This window comes from Takifugu rubripes, chromosome 6, assembly GCF_901000725.2.
Source record: "Takifugu rubripes chromosome 6, fTakRub1.2, whole genome shotgun sequence".
Lineage (NCBI taxonomy): Eukaryota > Metazoa > Chordata > Actinopteri > Tetraodontiformes > Tetraodontidae > Takifugu > Takifugu rubripes.
Window position 1 is genome coordinate 9674728 of NC_042290.1, and position 23240 is coordinate 9697967.

Sequence of the window (23240 nt, forward strand, 5' to 3'; positions counted from 1 at the left end):
TCAAACAGCTTAGCAAACATGCTCTCAGCAGTTTAACCCCTCATCCAAAAGCCCCCCATCATGGTGTCTTTGAAGGCTTGGAGCAGGGATTTCTGATTATCTGTCTCCTCATTATGGAGACTTGGAGAAGGGGATGCAGAGGCACAATAACAGCCTCTCCAGGTTCGTGAGAGGGTGTGTGTGTGCGTGTGCGTGTGTGTGTGTGTCGCCATCTCTGCTCCCGGCATAAATGTGTCCTGCTAATTAAATGCTACCGGTTTAAATAAATTCACCTAAGTCTGGAGAAATGTTCCTCAGAGTTTGTTTTATATTTTCTGGATTGATTTCCTGTTTTACCTCATTTTCGAATCAATAACAGATTGAAGAGGACGATTTGGTCTGGGGATTAATGGGTTTAAATGAGCGTTACGGCTCGACTGTCCTTTGTTTGGCTTCAGCAAATGTCAATTAATGCTCCATATCCTTGGTGAGATCAGGCCTGAGAGCTTTCATTCAATTAGGCTGAATTATCTCGGGCTCTGTCTACTGTCCACCACATAATGCTAAATCAGTAATGTGATAATGGTGCTGCGGCTTTGCTCCGTGTACATATTTCCACAGATTCAATCCATCCAAACCTTCCGTTTTTAAAACTGCATTTTAAATTTTTTAAAATGAAAAAAAAAAAATCAACAATAAAAAAAGATGTTCTTAAAAACATTTATTTGTGACTCGTTTCCCAGAGGTCCTCTGAAGCACCCGAGAGACCGACGGACTGTCACAGATGCTGTATAAATAAAGAGAAATTGAATTGAACTTAATCATATTAAAACAGTGTGTAAAAAGAGTGTGTACCATCCTTTAGTGGTGGTATGTCCTTTACCAAGATAATCACAATACACGGGAAATCCCAAAAGTGAGGGTGAGCTTCTTGATCGCCCCCTGGTGGCTGGCTTCAGTAGAGAGTTTCCTCTTTTTACTTTCCAAAATAATGATCATAACAGGTTCCTCTGTCAACAACCTTGATTTGATGTTTCATGTCCAAATCCTAAATGACAGCAGAATCATGCGGCCAGAGCGCTGCTGGACCATCAAACAGAGTCACACGCCGACCTTGTGCAGCAGGAGACCTCTTGCTCGATCTGGACCTGGAGGAAATTTGGTATCAAAGGTTGCCTGATGTGATCCTCATTAGCTGCCACAGCTGAATTTATCTGCTTCCTGTAACAGCAGCCTGATGCGTATCCCCTATTAATTCCCTCCTAATATATTAAAATACAATTCAACACGCTTAAGTAATAGATGACCGCAATCACCGTTAAGGCATGTGATTGATTATTTGACGACACGTTCTGGGAGATTTTTACTCATCCTTTTCCTCACGTGGGGAAGGGGGGGGGGGGGCAGTAATGGGTTCATGGGGCCGTATGTGATGAATATTTAAACTGTAACTTACATGCCAGTGTGTCAAGGGCATGGACCGAATTATTCGTCCCACGTCAATTGGAGCCGCGATGACGAGTCTATAAACAATTCCATTTGTCTTTTATCGGTTGGACGTTGTTCGGAGTGTTTCCCTCTCCCCCCTTCCCTTCTGTTTCTTGTCTGTGTTTCCCTTGTCTCTCTACTTCCAGGCTGGGCAGGGCTGGTTCCAGGTTCGCTCCTGTCGGGCGATCTACACACCTGGAGCTCATCTCCAGCTAATCACCCACACCTGCCTCCTGTTTTAAAAGCCTGGTCCGCTTTCCAATCATCGTCAGTCCGTCGTTAACTTCCTGTGGCACCTGAAACGTGTTTCATTATTCCTGTTTCCAGTTCTGAACTGATTGCCCAGCCTGCTCCAGTTTGGCCTCGTTTGTCTGCTTCCAGCACCACTTGGTTTTGCCCTGAACCAACTTTCAGTAAATCTTAATCCCAACCTCGCCCAGTCGTGTGTGTGTGTGTGTGTGTGTGTGTGTGTGTGTGTGTGTGTGTGTGTGTGTGTGTGTGTGCGTGTGCGTGTGTGTGTGTGTGTGTGTGCGTGCGTGCGTGCGTGCATTTGGGGGTCTTGATTCGTGCCACACGTCAAAAAATACATGGGGATCCCATATTTGAAATGTTTTCCAGCCGTGTCCTTGAATGTGGGCGGACCTGTGCTGATCATCGTGAGAGCTGTTGATCCGGTAATTATTGATCAGTGGGTCAGTGGATTGTGCTGTGTTTACAGTGCACGGTACCCAGGGTTGTCAAGGCGATATGACCAGTTTAAAGACACCTATTTAAGGATAAGGCCGTTTAACATACACGATGATGGATTTGTGTCATGTCGTGATCACATTTGTGGGAGACGCAGGAAATGTTATCATTTATCTGGAATTTTAAAACCACCTCACACAATAAGCCCTGGAAAAAATTCCCAACCGTTCCCTGAGCTAGTCTAACAGCTAGCCTCGGCTAAGACGGGGTGGGCCTTTGTGCTGAAGAATGACCATCAATGAGACACACTGGCAGCCTTTATTTAATTTGTACAAGCTTCAATCAATAAGCTTTTCAATCATTTGGAAAATGGAGGAAAAGAAGGGAAGTTATTCATCAAAAGGGGATCAGTAACCGATGAGCTGGCATTGGAAATTTTGAATAAATCTTCCTGAATTCTTTTGTAACTGTTCGGGTTACCAGAAACTTTTATTTTGTTTTACACATATCCATAAATTCCTGGTAACGAGAGGTCACTTCAGTGAATACCACCACAATAATGGGGAATAATTAAAGGATTACGACAGCCAATCAGGATACAGCATCCAAACTCCTCTGCCTTCGCTGACCTACAACATTCCCAGAAATGAGGCTGTGTATTCTGGCCAATATTGGACTAATCCCCCCTCTATCTCTGTGCTCCTGGAGGTCAGCCTTAAAAAAAAAGCATTAAGCAAACAGCTAATAGAATTAAGGCCATAATAATATAGGGATATAGTGAGACAATTCTATTAACAAGATATAAATCATGTTGAGTGTGAGGTAAGTGTTTTCTAATTGATTGATGGAAACGGCGATCCATAGGTTTTCTGGAGACTAACAGCCATTTACTGTCTACTGCAGAGCAAAAGAGGCAAAAAGGGGGAGATAAGAAAATTACGCCGGGCTGAGGAATAAATTATTCAGAAAAGATAATCATTTTGTGCTGACATTACTAATGTGAAGAAGCATTTAATCTCCCTCCTGTGGGACGGGCGACTCGGGTGAAGGTTTTTATAAAGATTAAAACTGCGCCCAGAACGCCACGGTCAAAGCTGTCCTCCAATCAAAGGGGATATTGGGGAGGCTCTGCAGGGCGTTCTGGGAGAGGCTTCTCAGAAATGTTCTCATTGGCACAAACTGCATAAACACACGCAGTCCTGCACATTTACTGTTCAGTCCAATGAGGAATACGCCAGAGCGAAGAAGTGTAACGCACAGCTAAAATTAGTGGACATTATTTTGCAACAACTAAAGGAATTCTTCCACTCTGCTGGACTGATGTGCAGTCGATCACCTCTGAATTAAATGTAGACTTTACAAGCTTTTATTATTGACTGCCGGGGGAATGTGCATCTACATTTGTCTGAAAGTGGAGCTGTGGATCAAATAAAGTGGTACTTTGCATCTCTGCATCTACAATCACTTAATTGCCTGAGAAAAATGCCCCCATGATGAATAAAAGCTGCGGAGATAGGCAGCCTTAAAGGGGCAGTGTGTCATTTAAAGAATCAACTTCCTCCAACACTGCCGGGCCAAAACAATTGAATGTACCTTCCTTCACTACCTGTCCTGTCCTGTCCTGTCCCGTCCAGTCCTGTCCTGTCCTGTCCTCTCTTTTCCTCTCCTCCCCTCCCCTCCCCTCCTCTCCTCTCCTCTCCTCTCCTCTCCTCTCCTCTCCTCCTCTCTTTTCATCTCCTCTCCTCTCCTCTCCTCTCCTCTCCTCTCCTCTCCTCTCCTCTCCCTGCCCTACCCTACCCTCCCTTTTCTTCCTCTTGTATCAGCAGCAGAGGGGGTCCTCCTCAAGGTTTCTGCCTGTTAAAAATGAGTCTTTCCTTCCGCAGTTGCTTGTTCGCTGCTCTGACTTTGGGTTTTGGTGCTTGTCAGAGACGCTGCGTCAACAGAAATGAATTGAATTAGACATTTTTCTATTTTCAAATGTTTGCTTCCTTGTTTCCGGTTACATAATCATATCTTGTATATTCTTCATGGATAAACTTACATCCTCAATCGTCTGCATCATGCAGAGGTTAGGCAGGAGTCGCCACTGTTTACACACCACACAACTATGACAACAGCAACAAAAATCCCTCTGGAGACATAATGTGACAAATTATTGCGACACACTTGGATGACAAACGGTGTGTTGAGCAGGATGTTAACAAGAGTGCGACGGTGGTGCAGCCGGCAGCCGCCTTATCTCCTCCTCATGTTTATTACAGTCGGCCTCTTGTTGGGCCTCGGCTTGGCACTGACAGTGATGGACAGCTTCTATTAAGACCCTCTCTGCCTGGCAGCTGGCAGGAGCAGATACATTAAATAAAACTGTTATTACTTTTCATTGGCCTGGCCGTAAAATATGACCACTAAATAGTTGTTGCCATCAGATGCAGTCTGATACAAGATTTTAATTTAAGAGACTGAGCCACAACACTGCTGCTACTGACACGGCCTTTGTTTGGGGATGGACTTGATGGTGTATGTGTGCGGGTATTGATGCTCCGTCTCCTCGGGGCTTTGTTTGTCTGTTATATATGTCTGTGCTTGTCAGAGCCGCTGAGCACCAGGCCTGACCAGGTCATTATCAGACCTTCTCTTTTCTTCTCCTCATAGCTCCTGTGCCTTTGTGCCCTGCATCAAATGACACATCTGTTTATCAGAATCACGTGGCGACCACAGAACGTGCCGTTGAAACTGCAGACAAAAGAAAAATCTCAAACTGCTCTGATGAAGTCATTATTTATTACTGTGAATTTGTGTCCGCAATGGCATCAAACTGTGTTTGGACCGCAATACTAAATTTTTCCAGGTGTGTTTATTTTAAGTGTATTATGTCAAGTTTAGATTTCTGTTTTCAAACCTCCGTTCTTCCCTCTATCTTTTGCACTCTTGTACTTCCTTTATATCTGGCCATAATGTCTTTTTCTAAGCTTGTAAGCACTTTGAGCTGCCACGTTATTGAAAGGTGCTGTGTAGATAAAGTTGCCTTACAAGATAAGACGCGCATGTGTGTGTGTGTGTCTGTGTGTGTGTGTGTGTGAGTAGTGGGGGGGTGGGGTCACATAACAATAGAAAGATGTGTCAGACACAAATTGCAGCCGATATCTCTCCATCCAGCCGCTGAATAACAACCATGAAATGGGCCCTAAACACTCATCTAATGATGATGTATTGGAAACAGGCCTGTCCAATAACACTGCGCCCAAGTCAGCGTGTCCGTGGTGACGGCCGGACATCTGCATGTTGGCTGGCGGGTCCGTGTCACGTCCGCTGCTCTGTGCGCTGCATATTAAAAGCTTTATGGAAGCAATTAAATGTGTGGTTAATGGCCAGGAGTTGGCAGAATGATTGTACAATTGAATTAGCAGTTATGATGGCCCACATTACAAGATGAAGTAAATGCAATTATCCCGGTTTTCCCCTCTCCTCCTGTCAGGTTTAGCAGCATGATGTGACTTAATTAGCTCTTGTCACACACACTTTCCTCCTGATCTAATTCTCTGACACCTCAAAGTGGAGCTGTCTGCCTTCACGTCGATGTTCTTGGGGCTCTTTTTCTCTTGACGCATCGGGGCCGACTCATCCCAACGATCTTCGGACTAGCAGGGACTCCTGGCGGGAGTTTCGGGGGAGCAAATGTGATTACAATGTGGGCTGGTGCGCAACTTCCTGTCAGGAGTTAAAGTAGATTTTAGTTGAAATGTGTCAGTGAATTCCATAGAAATGTGCGTCCGTGACCCCAACACATAATGATGTCACACAACACGGCTTTCAAAACGCTCGTTCATATTTACCTCCATTGGTCTGTTGATCAAATTTTCAGTCCTAAATCCTCCAGATTCTGAGGTTTGACCTCCGTTCGCGTCCCCTTTTTGTTTCCAGCAGCAGCAATTTCCTGACCTGACCTTGAAATATATTAGGAGCTCAACTTTTATAAGTACACACGATCAGAAGTGTGTGTGTTTTTTCCTCCTCCTTGAGGTCGGACAGGTCCTCTTTGGCAGAACTGAGCCGATACATCACGGCGGTTTCCGTCTGTCGGGCCGCCGACAGTGACAAGTGGCCTTTGCATCAATACAACATCTGAACCCGTATGAAGCTGCCTTGTTGGGATTCGAACGGAGGTTAAATGAATCATACTTGATGGTCTCTCGCAGGTCTCTTTGGAGCCCTGCGGCTCTCTCTCCTCTCCCACAGCAACCATTGATTAGCGCTGAGCTCTTAGGCATGGTCATTTGACGGCGGAGGGGGGGGGGCTCAGCCAGTGTGAATGTGGCGTCCTTGCAGATTTAGTGGTCACTTCTCTCAACTTTGCCCATTAACCTGAGTGCAGGAGGCAGCCCCCCCCCCTTGCCTCCCAGCACTGCAGAAACATTTATTACCCAGGGACGCTCTAATGGATCCCAGTTAAGGTGTGTTAACAATTTTTCTATTGATTAATTGGAAGAGAATCATAGCCAGACTAACTTAGCCTGGAAGATTTAGTGGCTTTTAAGGTAGTAGCGATGAATATAATGCTTTAGAAAGAGCTTCCGTACATTATATATATGACACCTGCTACATTAAGCTACATTAAGCTTTAATACATCTTCATTACTGGCATTTTGCCCAACCCCTTCAAGGTTGAAATAGAGATCCACCTTTCATTATACCACCCATCATCGCTCTATGGAGAGATATCAAATAATAATGGAATTGTTGAAACAGTTCTGCCTGAGTTGTTAATGTTAATCGAAGTATTAAATATTAAGGATTTCCATAACAGGACTTTGAACTGTCGCCACGCTGCTCCCAGCAGGACCGTTCGAACCGGTGCAGCCGGACCGACTCTCATCGTCCCCTGTAATTAGGTAAAGCAGGGGATGATGGCGACCTCCTGGCTCTTGACCCGCGGACGCCCAAACTGCTGCTGCAGCCTCTGCCACCGCCACCGCCTCCGGTCCAATGGGTCAGCAAAGTGGGGACAACACTGACTGATGCATTTAATGACCCACATAAAAATAGGAACATAATCAATCTAAATTAGTTGAAGCTCTTTTTCACCACCGGCCACATGAATACGATCTAATATTTCACCTCCATCTGCCATGTGACATTTATTTTTGTTTCCGTGACCTGGCGTCTGGTTCGAGCCCCTCGTCCCTTTTGCAGGCCAGAATTCCCCTTCAGCAACCGTTCCATCAGCTTGGATCGAACAATATTTTAGATGAAAGAACGTTGGGGTTTTTTTTGTGGTTTTTTTTCTGCTGCTGCCGCACACGACGCAGCAAAAATAAACTCCTCGCGGGGAATTGATGTCAGACTGGCGAGAACTGGAGGCCAGCTTGGTGCCCAGTGTGTGGAGAGAAAACAGGCTCCTCCGCAGGACGCCCCGAGTACGCCGCTTCGGCCTGGGACCTGTGTTGCTCTTTCCTTTGGAGCATCCACAGCCTTTACTCATGCTTGCTTTGCAATGCTTTTGATGACAGCGGTTGTTGTTGCTCTCCAAAGTCAGCACACGTTAACGTCCCGAAGCCTCATCGCAACAACACAACGCTGCTCACGCGTCACCCTCGCCGTGTCATATCTGGGCAGATGTTTTCGGAGGAAGGGGATCGGAGTTCTTCATCTCCGCGCAGGTCTTTTTTTTCCCATCGGGTGCTTGTTTTGCTGCTGGAAAAATAACGCAGCTGGTTGCTGTGAAGGCACTGTGGGAAACCGTTTTGCACGTGGGCACACGCTGACTGTAAATAAATTCACACATGAGCAGTAACGGAGGGGGGGACGGGGGTTCTTTCACACTTGGTGTTTGACTGTCACAGCAAGGAGACGCGTTCTTCTGAGAGGGATGGTTGGAAACTATGACACAGCAGCCAAGAGGATTGAACTTTAGCCCCAGGTTCAGCAGCCGAGACCTTCAGTATTGAAAGGTTATGCATTATTTAATGAACTGCAGCGATGCTGTTGCATATTTATAGTGGGAATATGATGAAAAAAGTAGCTCAAACTCGGCAATGACCACAAGAGAGAAAAGGCTCAGAGGGCAATTCTTCATATGTGGGCCAGGCAAATTGATTTTGTGTGACTGGTGGAGAGAAAACCGGCTCCAAACGTGGTTAGAACCATAGCTGGCAACTGAACCCTTGAATGAAAACCCCTTTAAGTGTGTCAGTTATTTGATTTGGATGCTTTTTGTCAATTTAAATTTGATTTAACTGTGGGTTTGTCCGCTTGCTTGTGTCTGTGGTCCAATTTGCGCGTACAAAAAAAGCAGTTTTAAAATAAAGGTTCACTTTGTGCAAGAGATTTATGAAGAACCTATGGAAGAACCAGTGTGCGGTTCCAGGTTTGTTTGTTTTTTTAACAGAAAAGGCATATTTTGTATTTTGCAGCTGCTGACTGCGATGGTTTGAAGAAATGACTAAAAGAACAGTGTTTCATCCATTTATTGTTTAATGCCACATTAGCAATCTGCAGCGTTCAGGAGCCGCTGCCAGTGGACGCAGCTCCGGGGCAGATGGGCCGCTCTGCAAGATGGATCCGCTGCCACATAAATTCCCCGCTGCCATCAAAAGCCAAAAGGAGAAACAACACTAACAGCATGTTATGGTGGGTCCGCAGACACTGCCAAAAGCAACAGTTCATTCTTTTTTCCCTATTCAGACATTTGAGGCACCGATTCAGATGTTATCTCTCATTAGTATTACTGAGCAGCAGAAACAAACAAGAAGCACTTACTGGCCCGGACGAAAGGCAGACATCAGACTGCAGATGTGCGGCATTATTCCTCCTCGCTGCGGGAACTGAAAAGCTAATAAAGATTTCATTATGAGTATTAACAGACACACAGAAGCAGCAGCTGCCAGTTGGAGTTTTACACCTGATTTCATTTCTCTCGCAGGTTTCCATGGCAGATCCATGTTGAGCCTGTCACAGTCGGGCTGCAGCACCTGCTTCACGCACCTTTACAGGTCCAGTCGGCAGTCAGCCATCTGGGGCCTCCATTTACCCTTAGAAATCTGATGCATGTGCTGGCGTTCACTTAAAGAAGTTTAGCAAGAGGACCCGGCTTTTAAAAATAAAATAGGTTTTTTGCTGACTGTGGTTGAATTTGATCACAGGTACGGCTCTTCTACTGCAGATGTGCGGCATTATTTCACCAAGACAAATTCCTAGTTTGTGTAATACTGTGTATTACATGAACAATGGCAATAAATCTGATTCTGATTCTGATTCTGATTCTAAACGGAGCCATCGAGGCTTTTGTTGTTTTTGTTGGGTTTCTTTTTTTAACTCAAGCATCTCACCATAAAACAAGACATTCAAAAGAGAAGCGCCGTCGGATCAATCAGCAAATTGCTTCTAAGCACCCGGTACAAATCATTAGGTGGTTACGGGCCGGCCCACCCCGCAGAAGAACAAGTGTATCTGTGGTGAGCAGACATTTTGCTGAAGCCGCCGCTTCAGTCCGTCTCCTCCGTCACAATTGACTTGTCATGTATTTTCCAGCTAATTAGCTCCTTTAAATCAGGGCTTATGTGAGGTAGACATTGATAAGAACACAGCGGTAAATTGACCGTGTAATGCTGCCATTCATTCAGGGACAATAACCCCCCCGCACCCTCCCACCCTCCCTCCCCTGCAGCGATAATCAGAATTAATTAAAGCCTGTTCACGGCGATGTCAGGACAGCGTGTACGCTGTGCAGGGGCTGTGTGGTTAACGACGCTGGTCGCCGGTGACGATCCCACACACTCTCAAAGGAGGCAGGCACATTTAAAAGCCGAGGTTTGTTCCAGAGTCTTGAATGTCCTGTCAGGCCAGACATTCACACAAAGAGAGAGCCAGAAACTGTTTGCTCTCACCCGGGCTGGTGCCGTGGAGACGACGCCTGTGGAGATCACCAGAGAAGCGTGCTTGGAGTGGTAGCACTTCTGCTACCCACAACAAACGAATTTGGAGATTTTACTAACGATCTAAAGAATCTGTTTTTGTAGTTTTTGTAGGTCAGAAACAGTCTGGTCCTCTCACACAGGCAAGATTGAACTTTTTCTTTTCAGAACATCAAACATCCAAACCACACAGTTGATGCTAAGCTGAATGGGACGGCCGGACTTCAAAGCTTTAACACTTCCATTTGCTATAATCCTCCTGGACCAGTGGGCTCCATGTCGTTATCAAATTAAAAAAAATGGAAATAAAATCTATTATGAGCTTAATGTGCAGGGAGTTCAGTTGCCTTGCTGGGTGTCTGTTCCCATCGCAGCCATGTATCATTGTACTGGACAGTAATTGGATATAATTTAAGTCATCACACTTGGAAATATCTTGTAGGAATACCAGTAGAAGTAAATGGATAAAGAGGTGATTGATGTCCAGGCTAATTGAGTAGTTTTCCATCTCCTGGAATATGTTCCTCAGAGGGGACCTGAGGGGTCTGGCGCCCTCTGTCCATTACCCTGTGGCTTCTGAGGAGTCCCCAAGCATCTCCGCACCATTACTGGTGGCTCCTCTGGTTTCTGCCATTAAAATCCAGCTTCTCTCCCCGAGTGGAGCTCCCCCTGCAGCCCGTGACAGATCGGACAGGATCTCTGGGGAGCTGTGTGCTCTCCTCTCCTGTGAGCACAGAAAAGGACTTGTCTGCGTTAATTGAGGAGCGGCCAGTGTGACAGGTAATGGGGTTGTGGGGGAGGTGAAGCCGGGAGGGAGATTGGGCTCCGCTCCACACTGTCTATACAGGCTGGCGGCTTAATTCACTGACCATTAGCCTTGAGATTTGTTATTGCTCACTTTTAAAGGCACTGACAGAAGGCATTTCAACTGGTGGATGACTCCTCTGCTCGGAATTACAATGAAGGATTCCACTTCTGCCGCCACTAATTCTTCCTGCCTGACTCCAGCCTGGATCCGATTCCTCCCTTTGCCACTTCGGGTTCTCTTCCCTCGCTTGCTGCGTGTGATCTGCGGGGAGCAGAAGGCTCGAAATTGGCTGAGGGGATTCCCAGTCATGAAGCTCCTGCTTTGTCAATCACTTTTCAATTAGCAAATGAGCTCGACCGCCGAGGTAGCCACTGCTCGGAACGACTCCAATCACGACCCAGGAGGGGTTAGGTAAGATGGAGGAGAGCTGAGCCAGCAGGAATTATCCAGTCCTTCTCATACAGCAATGAAATTAACTGAATATAATATCATTACATTAGGCCATTGATTAAAGGGTCAGACTCTTAAAGCACGGACACCCGAAGGCCTTTAAAAGAGGAGGGAGGAGGATGAAACACCAGAAACAGGTTTCATAGCATCAATACTGCAACCCACCAACAGGGGGCGACTGACCCAGTGACAACTGGTTTTAGTTCATTATCTCTTGATGCACTGTCATTTATTTTAAATTTTTTAGCTGTTAACTAAATTATAATTAATGAAGACTAACAAATAAGAGAAATAGACCAGATAATAACAGGGAAATTGTACATTTCACTCGACGTGAAGCAGAAAACCCACATTTTTAAAAAGAACATTTCTCAATTCAGCTCATTTCCAGTACAGTTTTGCCCAGTATACAACAAAATCCCCTTCCTGGAGCAGATGCAGCTGGAAAAAATTGACGGCTACCGATCAGTTGATCGAAGCGGCTCTCAGTCACGCAGACGGATGTTTGATCGCCCCTCTTCAGGTAGGAATGGTAATTGGAGTGATTTGCCCCCCCCACTGCCACCGCCGCCACCAACCGCTGTCAGCAGCTTTGACCTCTCTCCCCGTGACAGCGGCTGCTGAAGGGCGTCCCGATGGGCTGACGGTGCACTTCCTGCCCAGCCGTCACTTCCCCCGACGCTGCCAAGGTGCGAGAGGTCCGCTCGCGGCGCGGGCCCTTGATGAAGCAGGAGAATCGATGGAGCGAGGAATGATGAAGAAATGAGGGGCGCGGACGGACACGCGGCGCAAATGAGTGTGTCACATTTTGGAGGGGGGGTGGGGCTTCAAACTTACACGCAAAAAAGAGGAGGAAGTGATCGATAACTGCTGCCGCAGCCACAACGGCTGCTTGAATGGCTCCTAAGAGCCTTAAGTTATCAGTTCTCCTTTTCCAGATCATCACAGCAGCGATGTGCAGGGAAATGATTGATGGCCTCCTGAGCTGCTCCCCGGTTGGACGCCAGTCAGACGCGGTTTATTTGTCTTCGTACGGAGGTGAGCCGGTGTTTACGTTCGGCCTCTGGCAGAGCCACATGTGCTGAGAAGAGACCCGGCCCACCAGGAAGTGCACAAATATGAGGTGCCCGTCTCAAAGCAGCCTAGTGCTGCTGGTACGAAGGTTGGTCGGAGGTTGAGGCGATTGTTTGGAGACGGAAGAGAAAGCCGTCAGGTCAACATGGGTGCAGTTATTGGTTAGCTAGTGCCTTGACCTTTGACCCAACCATTTATACAGCACACAGTTATGAATCCATGAATTACAGGTCAGCTTTTATGTAAAAACAAAGGTAGCAGAATAAAGTGCTGGCATCACTAATGTTATTTACTTGTCATCCTGTAACAAAAATGGTCCCTAAAGGGCCCCTGGAAATGCTCCATCTGTTAGATCTATATTATAAACCCAGGACATTAATAAATACATCATTGGTGGGTCTCTATGATGTCATTGAGCTAGTTTGGGGACATGGGGACACCCCAGCAATGTGCTTTCAGCCACATTCTGGGATAGTTAAAAAAGGGAGAACTGTTCTTTTACCCTTCCGATTGTTAAATTATAGATTATCCTTTATTAAATGCTTGAAACCACAACAAAAGAATCCGGATGCCTCCTGCAGGCTGCTGCCATCCTGTTATTTCCAAGCAAATTGATTTATTTCACATTATTAATGAACTTTGCCGCAGTTCCACTTGTCAGGCCTGGCCCACGAGGGTCAATAACGAGAGGAAACTTGATGTTAGTGGATCCGGCTTAAGTGATTCTGTCGCCCTAATGATTCAATATATCAGGACAAATGTCAGCTGCTTGTAATATGTTGATTCTTGGAGCCTGATCTGCATAAGTACTGCGTTCACCGGGGGCAGGTCCCCACGCCGAGGGAGGACAAATAATGACAGGCTGAAAATTACCGTGGGTTTTAATAAATATTTCATGCAGTGGTAAAGCCGCGTGAGCGGGAGGATGCAAGGTGACCCCCCCCCCCCCCCCAGCACTGAATAAACCAGCACTGCGGGGACTTTGTGGTTTAAGAAAAATCATTCAAGGTGCTTTAAAAAAAAAGCTTAAGATTGTGTTTTGATGCCAAAATTTGAAACTGAAATGAATATTTGCGGGGTCTCGTTGATGTGTGAGTCCCGGGGGGGGGGAGTGTAAACGCTTAAGGTGACTAAATTGCTGGCTCGAGTTTTCTGGCCCGTAGCAGAAATCAGTGCAATGGATCGGATGGAAGAGATTTAGTTGCAGGTGGCAAAGGTCGGCGGATTGTGTATTCTGTGCAGTCAATAATAAAGTTAGGACTTATGCACACGGAAAGTTAATGAGCAATCACAAGGACCTTGGAAAGTCATTTGCATCTGGGCACGGGCTCCTCACTTTGGCCGGCAGTGGGCTCGAGGGAGGCAGAGAGAAGCCATGATACTGCAAAGTAGTCCCTGCCTGCTGCCGTTTAAGGAAGAAAGGACGCGCGGCACACATAATAATTAGAGAATAGACCCAGGATCCACTATGTCCAGAAACCCTTCTGCTCCAGAAACAAGACAAATCAGCTTTTTATGTACCAGAACAATTGGACTTTCAGACCCGATGAAGCCAGAATCTGAGGTGGGATCTGCTCAATGGGGTGTAGCTGTAGCACCTGTAGGAGACCTAGAGGAAGACCTTTTGATGCTTTTGGGTGTTTCTTAGTTGCATTAAAACTGTCTTCACGTGTGTGAGGTGCATTGTGGGAACTTTCTGCGTTATGGTCCAGATGAGGCCATGTTGCCTGGCAACAAAGGCCAAAGTTAGTAGGCTGCTTAGATCACAAGCTTCCAACTACTTGGCATATCGAAAAAGATGCAAAATCTAAAAGATTGACACACACGCACACACACACACACGGACGTGTTCAAATCCACACACGAAGGAAACAGTGTGTTGGGGGGGGGGTTATACTGGACCTGGAAACCATCTCCCAACATTTTTCCGAGGCTGCAAAGCCAGTAGTTGCACACACACACACACACGCACACACGCACACACACACACAGAGGATCTACTTTATCATGGGGTCAGACTGGGCCACATCACACTAGCCCTGTAATCACCCTGTCTGCTTTCACATCCACAGCTATGAGGTTGTAATCTGTCCAGCACACTGTGAGGTGGACGGCTGAGGTAGACATACTCGCCAGTGCGCCCACCCCCCCAATCTGACAACGCTCAGAGACCAGACAAGAGTTTTGGGGGTTTTATTTTCACTTTCGTGTGGAAATGACTTGTCACGAATTAAAGGTAGCGTGTGTTTCCTCTATTATCACTGACAGACGAGCAAAACGGACAGATCGTTCACCCGCCATTTTGGTTCATTTCCGTTTCCAATGATTATCAAACTGTAAATGGGAGAGTCGTGGGGGCAGAGGCAGCTGAATATAATGCAGGATTTGCCTTCTGGTGCTCACAGCTGCTCTAACCGAGGTGGTGGTCGAGCATGTTTGGAGTTTTTGCTGAAAACAAAGTCAGATCCAATTTGATGGGATAGGAATGGTGCGCGACAATAATAAAGGCAACTTTACATCCACCTCACCTCTTACCTGCAGGAAGCGAGCCAGCCCCCGTCAGACCGAGGGAGGGACGGACATGCTAATATCTGAGAGTGCTAATTGCAGAACCCGGAGCTCTACGCCTGCCATGTTAGCACATGCTAACAAGAGCACAAAGTGTTTGCACACGCCTCACGGCGTAACACATATGACATGAGATTGCAAACGATAGAAAGCGACCTCAAATAAACCCTCTAGTCATAAAGCAAACGCTTATAAAAACGACAGACAGCGGCTGCTGGCTGCCACCGAGGCGCGGCGTGGGAGCTTACAGTTACGGCAGGTGGAGGAGAAAAATACATTTCATTACTTTGCTGGGTGCCCCCCCCCCACCACCATCATTACAAAGCTGTAATGCTCACGAGAGAAACGGATTGCTCTGCTACTCACATCCAACAGGCCTCATTTCAATGTGCCACCATTACGAGACTCGCTGCTTTGTTACAGTCAGGCGCCGGCGCCCGGCCCTCTCCTCCCCGTTTCCACGTATCTGTGCGGGGAGAGTGGACGCTACTCTGTTCTGACACGAGACAAATGTTTCATTCAAATGTTGCTTTCGCATATTGTGGAGGAAGTAATGAATTCTCGCGGGGGGCGGCCGCGGGCCCGGTTCACCGTGTTGAGGCTGAGCGCGGGGCAGGCACCCTTCCACAGCGGCAAAATTAAATTTAATGTCCAATCCGCGGCGGGAAAGGTGCATAAATCAAAGCTTTTGATTTGCATGGACTGTGGCGAGCAAACATAAACCGGGGCAGAAAATGATGTCACGGGGAAAACAATGTAATCTCATGCTTCCTAATAAAAACAAGCAATAGGAGGAGGAGGGGGGCATTTCTTTCAGACTGCTGCTCTGATGTCAGGTATATTATTAAAAACATGGCCTCCGCCTGCTTACCATCTTTCATTTATGCAGAGACGAGGACATTTAAAAGGTTTAATACTGTTGCCCACAACAAGAAAAATGATTGTTTGAACAAGCGTCGGCCGACAATATGGACACATTAAATTAAAATGTTGCTGAAACTGAATATCTTTACATAAAAACACAGAAAACTGACAGAAGCCTGTCTTTCTTAACTCAAAGCAAAGCCTTCTCTTTCAGCAAATTATCATTATAATTCACACAGCAGGAAGAGAGGGAATGTGCATGTAATACATTTAGATGAAGATTTTATTGAAGACATAATCCTAGAAAGTAGCCAAAAACATTTCAGTGGAAATGAATTCCTTTGTTTTTGTTTTTTTGTGATGGAAAAAAAAAAACTGGTTATAAAATGTAAATGTCCTCAGAAATGACTGGACACTTGGGGAGAGTTCAGCCTGCCCATTACATTAGAGAACCACTGAATGGAAAATTAATGAATATATGGGCTCAGTAAAAATGAACAATCATGCTAATAGCTTTGAAATGCACTAAAAAGCTATTACTGTCAGTTCTGTTGCGTGTCTGCTGCTTCAGAACAAACATTTAACTGCAATATAAACCTCAATAACTGTAATTGAGCTTTTCAAATCCCACTTCGGGGAAATGGATCTGTCCGACTTTATCGAAATAATTACCTTTGCATCCAGTTATTGCCAATTTTGCATCTTTTCCTAATTTAGTATGCACAAGAAACAATAAGAGTGGGTCTTTCAGTGTCACATCTGTCTCTCTCTGGCACACACACACACACACGCGCACACACACACTAAGAATCCGACTTGATCAATATCCACTGAATTAGAGTGCTGCTGATCTAATTAACTCCCCATTGGTTTCCATTGGTCTTTATTTGGGTTGCATGATGAGAGAATATCTACTTTATTTTTCCTTAAATGAAACACACACACACACACACTGGAGGTGCTGTTTAGTTTAGCCGTGGTGCTACTGACTGCTATATTTGTCAACTTATTTTCACAATTCACAGCCAGGAAGTATAATCAGGAATGAATAAATTAAGATTCAGAGCAACGACTGGCTCAAAGTCAGGTCTAAGTTAAATAGGTTTAGAGATCCCCCCATGATGACTGCAACAGAAGGTTTTGCATCCATTCCCTCTAAGATACAAAGGGACTGTGTTCTGTGGACAACAGCTCCTGGCACGCAAGGAAATAAAACAGCCAAATGTAGAGGCCTCCATTTGATTTAGTCTATGAGAAAATTGGGATTTGGGATTGAATTAACTCACCATTATAAATATAGGGAAACTGAGAAAGTACATGCTGTTAATCAGTAGTTATTCACTTGCATAATATAAGGAAGAAGTCATGCAGAAGAATCAGGGCATTCTATTCTGGGGCGTCCACAAGCTGCTGATTCAGCATATTATGCTGCTGCAGCCACAACTTTTGTTGATCTGATCTCTGAACACTGAACTCTGCTCCTCGGGGAGGACGCCGGGGCAGATGCAGGTTATTGAAATGAAATGGATCTACTCTAAATCTGTTTTCTCCCGTCGGCCAAATAGCGGGAGGAAGAAGAGGAGTCCTCCTCGGGGTGTGATGGGATTAGCGGTGGAGGCTATAGAGCGATTGCGGCGGTCCTGGATAGAGAGGTTCAGGTGTAGCAGCTCACCCCTGTAGTTAAAGAGATTATCGACAATAAAAATAATCTCAAGAAAAGTTCCTGCACTCCACGGACACCCGGAAAAGTCCTGGCATTTCTCAAGCAAATTCCTAGAAAAGGCTTTTTATTGTATAAGTGCAGGCGGGTGGGCAGTACAGGTGGCCGTGCGCTCACCCTGTGATCTCCAGCAGCTCCACTCGCCTCTACAAACTCAATAACACAGGGGAGGGATGATAGGCTTTTATATTAAAAGCCATATATTCTGATTAATTCTCCTCCTCTTGAATTCCAAGAAAGAAGGAATCTCTGAGAAAGTGGCAGCAGAGGCCCGCCGAACGGGTTTCTCAACGGTCGCTTGCAATTTTTCTGGTTTTCTGTAGCAGAAAAACTCCAATGAGATGAAGACGTCATCACGACTGATCGTAGTGTTGCGTGTTGGGCGATAAGACAAAAAAAAAAAACCCTCGATCAGGTCGGGCACCAAAAAAAGTCCGTTTCCATGTTTGGTTGCTTCTATTAAGCGTTCAGACTCCAACAAGCCAAACCCCTTCGTATCGTATCTTAATATTTGATGATAATTCTGAACATGTATATCGTTCAAACAGGAAAATCAGCACTCGGAGCGTAAAACTCGCAGCTGTTTTGCTGATTTCCCTTTTTCTTTTTGCATTTAATAGGATTTGAAGGTGGGCACGTATAAAAAAGCACCAGTTCTTGGGTTGTAAGGGATTTTGTGAAGGCAACAACATTAGCGGGTCATGAAAGAGAACAACCATCTGTGATCTTCCCCATACTGCAGAAAACAACCGTTAATGTCCATATGTCTGCGCCCAGGCTGCTCTTAAAGCGGAAGCTGCCAGGCAACCGCCAGGCTGTTTGTGTTATACGACTGCTGGCCGAGAACGGAAACATCAAATTTGCCGTGTTGCTCGTAACCAGTCGGCAACCGTGGGGTTTAAACACACGAGCACCTGAGTCGGGAGACAATGAGGAGGATCTGGAGAGCCTGAGCACTGTCGAAGTGCCCTTGAGCAAGGTACTGGAGCCCGACGACTCCTCTGTCACCTCTCCCTCAGTGCTTTGTGCGTAATACCGTGTAATTTTCCTTCTGGGGGACTAATTCTTCTTCTGTAGTTGTCACAGACCGAAGCTCGTTCCATCAAGTGCAGTTGGAAGTAAAATAATAATTTTTAAAAAGCGCTCTTATTTAAGAATAAATATTTATTCCCCTCAAATGACATCATTTTCTGCCCTGGTTTATAAGACACAATGCATCCTGTTCTTACCTAACTGTAGCATGATTATTATTATTAAAGGAGAAACAGTATGTTAGAGTATATATATATATGAGTTTCATGTGCATTTTTAGGGTATGGAGTGAATGATGGATGACTACAGCTTCAGTAATAAATTAATGCCCAATTCCACATGTAGAACTATCACATTCCATAGTAAAGGTCAAAGTTCAGCCCACAGCAGTAAAATACCTCATTATATAATTGTTCTTTAAAATTTGAACCATTTAAAGTGATTAAAAAAGCATCACATTACACTTCGCTAATAGAAACGTGGCGGTTCAGTGTGTGGCAGAGGAGGGACGCTGGGCGAGGACGCTGAGATTCCACAGCAGGGGCCTGTGAGAAAAACACACAAGCTCATACAACAGCAATTCAAATCAATTTCAGAGCATAGGTGGGAGAAATTTCTACACCAGTGGGCCCAGGCAGAAGAACAAGTACACAGAAGGAGAGAGGGAAGAAATAACAAGTCTCAGAGAGAAAGAGGTGGAGAAAAAAAAACTCTGGATTCCAACTTGCAAATAAAAAAAGCAAAGCAATCAATCATGTCAGAGAGCCCTCATTCCTGGCTGCTCCTACCAGGCAGCAGCAGAATGAAATAGGACAAGACTAGAATATGCAAACTTGTGCCTTCTCTCAGGATGGCTGGGGAGCTGTGGTGGTAGTGGTGGAGGGGGGAAGATAAATGGGCATTCCAGGGGACGACACAAAGGCCTGTTAAAAGTTTACTGTCACAAACACTAATTAATCACCGAAGCAGGAGCTATTAATCATATATTAATGAGATGGTCTCTTTACTTTGGCCCGTCCAGGCCCTTTTTTTCTGCCCCGGGGCCCCCGGAAACCTTGCTGAGCAGAAAGCACGACTCAATTAATCTTCTCACACCTCCGTCCGACACAGACAGACACCTTCGGTGACGGCAGGCAAACAGCGAGGACATTGGAACTGTCCATATTTCAGTGGAGACACTTAATCAGCCAGAGAAGCTTCGGGCTGTCTGTTTCAGGCTGCGGGATAATGTTGGAATTTACGCCTCAGAAGGACAGTCGCGGATGTTCGACGCCAGCCTGAGTTGTGATGTTTGCTGCATTCTGGGTATCAATGGGCCCGTCACTGTGTCGGCGTAATAACAGTAGGCGTGGATACGTGATTTCTGTTGAGCATCAAACCACCGCGAGGAAGTTTATTCAGATAGTTATCACAGCTGCTGTACTGTAGAAGCATGGTTGCTATGGTTTCTATGATTTGTTCAGGTCCAGCCGTGGTTTATTGTAACAATAACAATGCATTGTCACTGTCTGCCGTATATATATTATATTATATATATTAGACTGAATGTAAAATCCAGTTCAATCCCAAGGACCTGAGGCTTAACAAGGTAGTTCCCCAGGATTCTTGTATGGAAGCATAATAAAGGTGTATTTAGTATGTTTCATAGAATTTTGACAGGTAGGATTGTGGAACTTAAGTAACTAATTATTAATTACTTAATGCTGCACATTATGATAGAAATATGGTAACATGACAGCTATCATGACTGTAGAACATACACTAATACAATGTTTATGTTGCTGAAACTTGTAGTTTCCTGTGGAGGCCGTGCAGACTGTCGGGGATGTGCGCCTGTGACCTGTGAGCCTCCTCTGCAGAAATGTTTATCACACTTTGGGCATTAATAAACTGAAGGAGTGCATTAAACTGTGCAGGTGTCAGTGCATGCTGATGGAGAGAGCCGCAGTACTGCCCACGCAGTATGCAAATCAGCACACTGATTTATACTGGGGTCAATTACTGCGCACACATACAAATGCCCACTTGACGATACAGTATGAAACAGCAAAAACTCCCACTGACAACAGCCGACATCTCTGTGGCTCAGCTGCTCGGGATTATAAGGTTTAAACCTTCCTCCAAATCATGGACTACCTGCTTTCTTCCCTTCTAGAACATCAGACACTTAAGGTTATTTTTAGTCTATTGATTTTATGTGATCCAAATGTGACTATAAGTTATTTTTTTTACTTAAAAATCAGCTGAAAGCAGAATGAACCAGAGAAAAAGCAGCTCATTTACCCACATATCGTGTTGTAGTATTATATTTATATACAGGCTGTAGAAAGACATGGTTACATAACAGAGCAGGTTGCTTTGATGATCAAAGCCCCTCTGGAATCGGAAACTAAAATATAATCATCTGTTCTGTGGCCCGTTATCAATATTTCCCGAAAACTTCATTAAAATCTCTTCATAACTGAGTTACTTTGCTAACAGACAACAAAAGCCGGTTGTCACACAACATAACTTAGAATGTTCGATTGCTACAAAACAGATTTTATTTCTGGTGGAAAAGAAATCCTCCAAAATGAAAGCTGATTCCATCACACTGAGCTCCTTCGCTGGCCTGTCATGGCGTGTTTGCTTTCCTGTGGCAGCGGTGTGGCGATCACGGCGCTCCTCCAACGATGCCTCATTAAGTGAATGGAGCCTAATGAAGCGTTCCCTCACTTTACACCTGCAGGAGCTGCTGCTCGGGAGAATGAAGCAAATGGAGTGTGAAGTTAGAGAGCCCAGGCGGCGCTGCTCAACACACAGGCTGACAGACTTTTGCTTTCAAAGTCTCAACTAATGAGCCCTGAAGGGGCTCAATGATTTTACACCCAGTGTTAAAAACATGCACGTTCAAAAGACCTCGGATGACCACGAATTTCCCTCCAACGAGCAAAATCAGTGACAAAACGCCGTCACGGGTGCTGGTGTGGTTCCTCCAGAGAAGTGAAGAATGCTTCAGCCTTGATTGACACTTCATAACACTTTGATTCGCAAATGGGCTGAAACTCATGGCTCCCCTGATGCCTGAGGCCTGTTGTTTAATTACGTTTTAAGCGTAGCGGCACGCACCAGCTGCTCCTTGCAGTGCTCCCTCTCGTCTATAATGTTCTTTAAACAGGTTGAGTGTTATTAAGAGGAGCAACAATGTATTTAGATTGACTGGGGACAATAATCCCATCAGTCCTGGAGGTTTTTCAAGGAGAAAATATGGATATCAGATTGATGGTCCAGCAAACCACAGTATTGTATAGTATATATTCAGGATATTTAATTTAATTTTATTATATTTTATTTTGGGAGATGCAGCACTTCATGTTATACATAAACTCCATCTGGAGTTAACTGCACCCCCCCATCCCCTCTCCCCCCACCACCCCCGCCGCTCTTTGCGTGATCCTTGCAGGACGTTCGCTGATACCCTCTTAAACCGATAAGTTATGGATGTGATTCGAAGCCCAATCGGAGACAAATGATCATAATTAAGCACTCAGGCAGCCATCAGAATAATCAGGGCATGTAAAAGCGCAGGCCAAAACCGAATCCCATTTCCATCAATGACCTCCAGACTGTGACACTTCTCTGTAATAACGGCCCCCAGGTGGAAGGATGACATAATAAACATGCGACCCCGTGGCCAGGTTTGTCGCAGAGATGTCCTTTAACTGCGCAGACACTCTCTAATTGGTTTGCCTCCCTCACGACCAGAGCAAGCCTCACTGTAATTACCCACCAAAAAGCAGGAGCGGCGCGTGCCGGAGTCAGGCGCACTGGTCCGAGCTCGCCCGTCCTTCGGTACATTACAGAGGGATCACCTGAAGAGGGTGACACAGATAGATCTCCCTCCCGCGCCCCATGGGGGAGCATGATGGCTTAAAAGCAAGGTGGCCACTGGAGACCCATTGACCTGAGACAGGCGAGAGAGGGAGGAGGAGGGGGTGGCGGAGCTAGAGGACAGGGGGAGGAGGACAGTCATCCGCTGTCAGTCGGTCTCTGCAGTCTGTCACTGCTGCTTTAATCAAGGACGTGTGAGCGTGGGACGTCTCTCCTGTTCAGCAGGACCAGAGAGGAGGAGACACCTGCTGCAGGACTAGCATGGCGGTGTTATACAGGCGCACAACTGCTCAAGCCTCTCGTGCACTTTTTAACGTTTTCTCAGGGGCTGATCTCGCCGTCTGACCTTGTCCTTGAGGCAGCGCCGCGGCAATTTGTCCGCCAATCATCAAGCTTCTGCCCTTTTAAGTGTGGTTGCTCTACGTCTCTGTACGTTCCTCTCTTCCTCCTTCCCAGATCCACCCGTGTTCCCTTCGTCAGCCAAATCACCACCAGTCAATCAGACTCTCCAGCCTCCATGGTCAGGTCTTCATGGTGGATCTACTCCTGCTGCTTAAATGCTGGATTTATTTTCTACACTGTTAAAATGAAGGGACATCAACCTTAAACTCTGAACCGCACGTGCATATGATTGATTGGCTGGTTTTGGTTGGATGTCCTGCCTGGACGGGTAAAGTTGGGGGAGGGTCTGCTCTGTCGGACAGGAAGTGGTGATCTGCACACAGGATGTTGGACTCAGAGAACACAGAGGTGGTCACATCTGGTCCTCACGTTGTCTGGTTTTATTCGC

The 23240-nt window shown here is 45.8% G+C and overlaps 1 long non-coding RNA gene across 1 annotated transcript; it reads right to left on the reverse strand.

Moving 5' to 3' along the window:
* Positions 1–690: 690 nt before the first annotated feature.
* LOC105416564 (uncharacterized) lies at positions 691–1726 on the reverse strand. The gene is made up of 2 exons (XR_964613.2): positions 1436–1726; positions 691–1127 (listed from the first exon to the last, which is right to left on the reverse strand). It is a non-coding gene; the product is annotated as an uncharacterized lncRNA (long non-coding RNA).
* Between the last annotated feature and the right edge of the window lie 21514 nt (positions 1727–23240).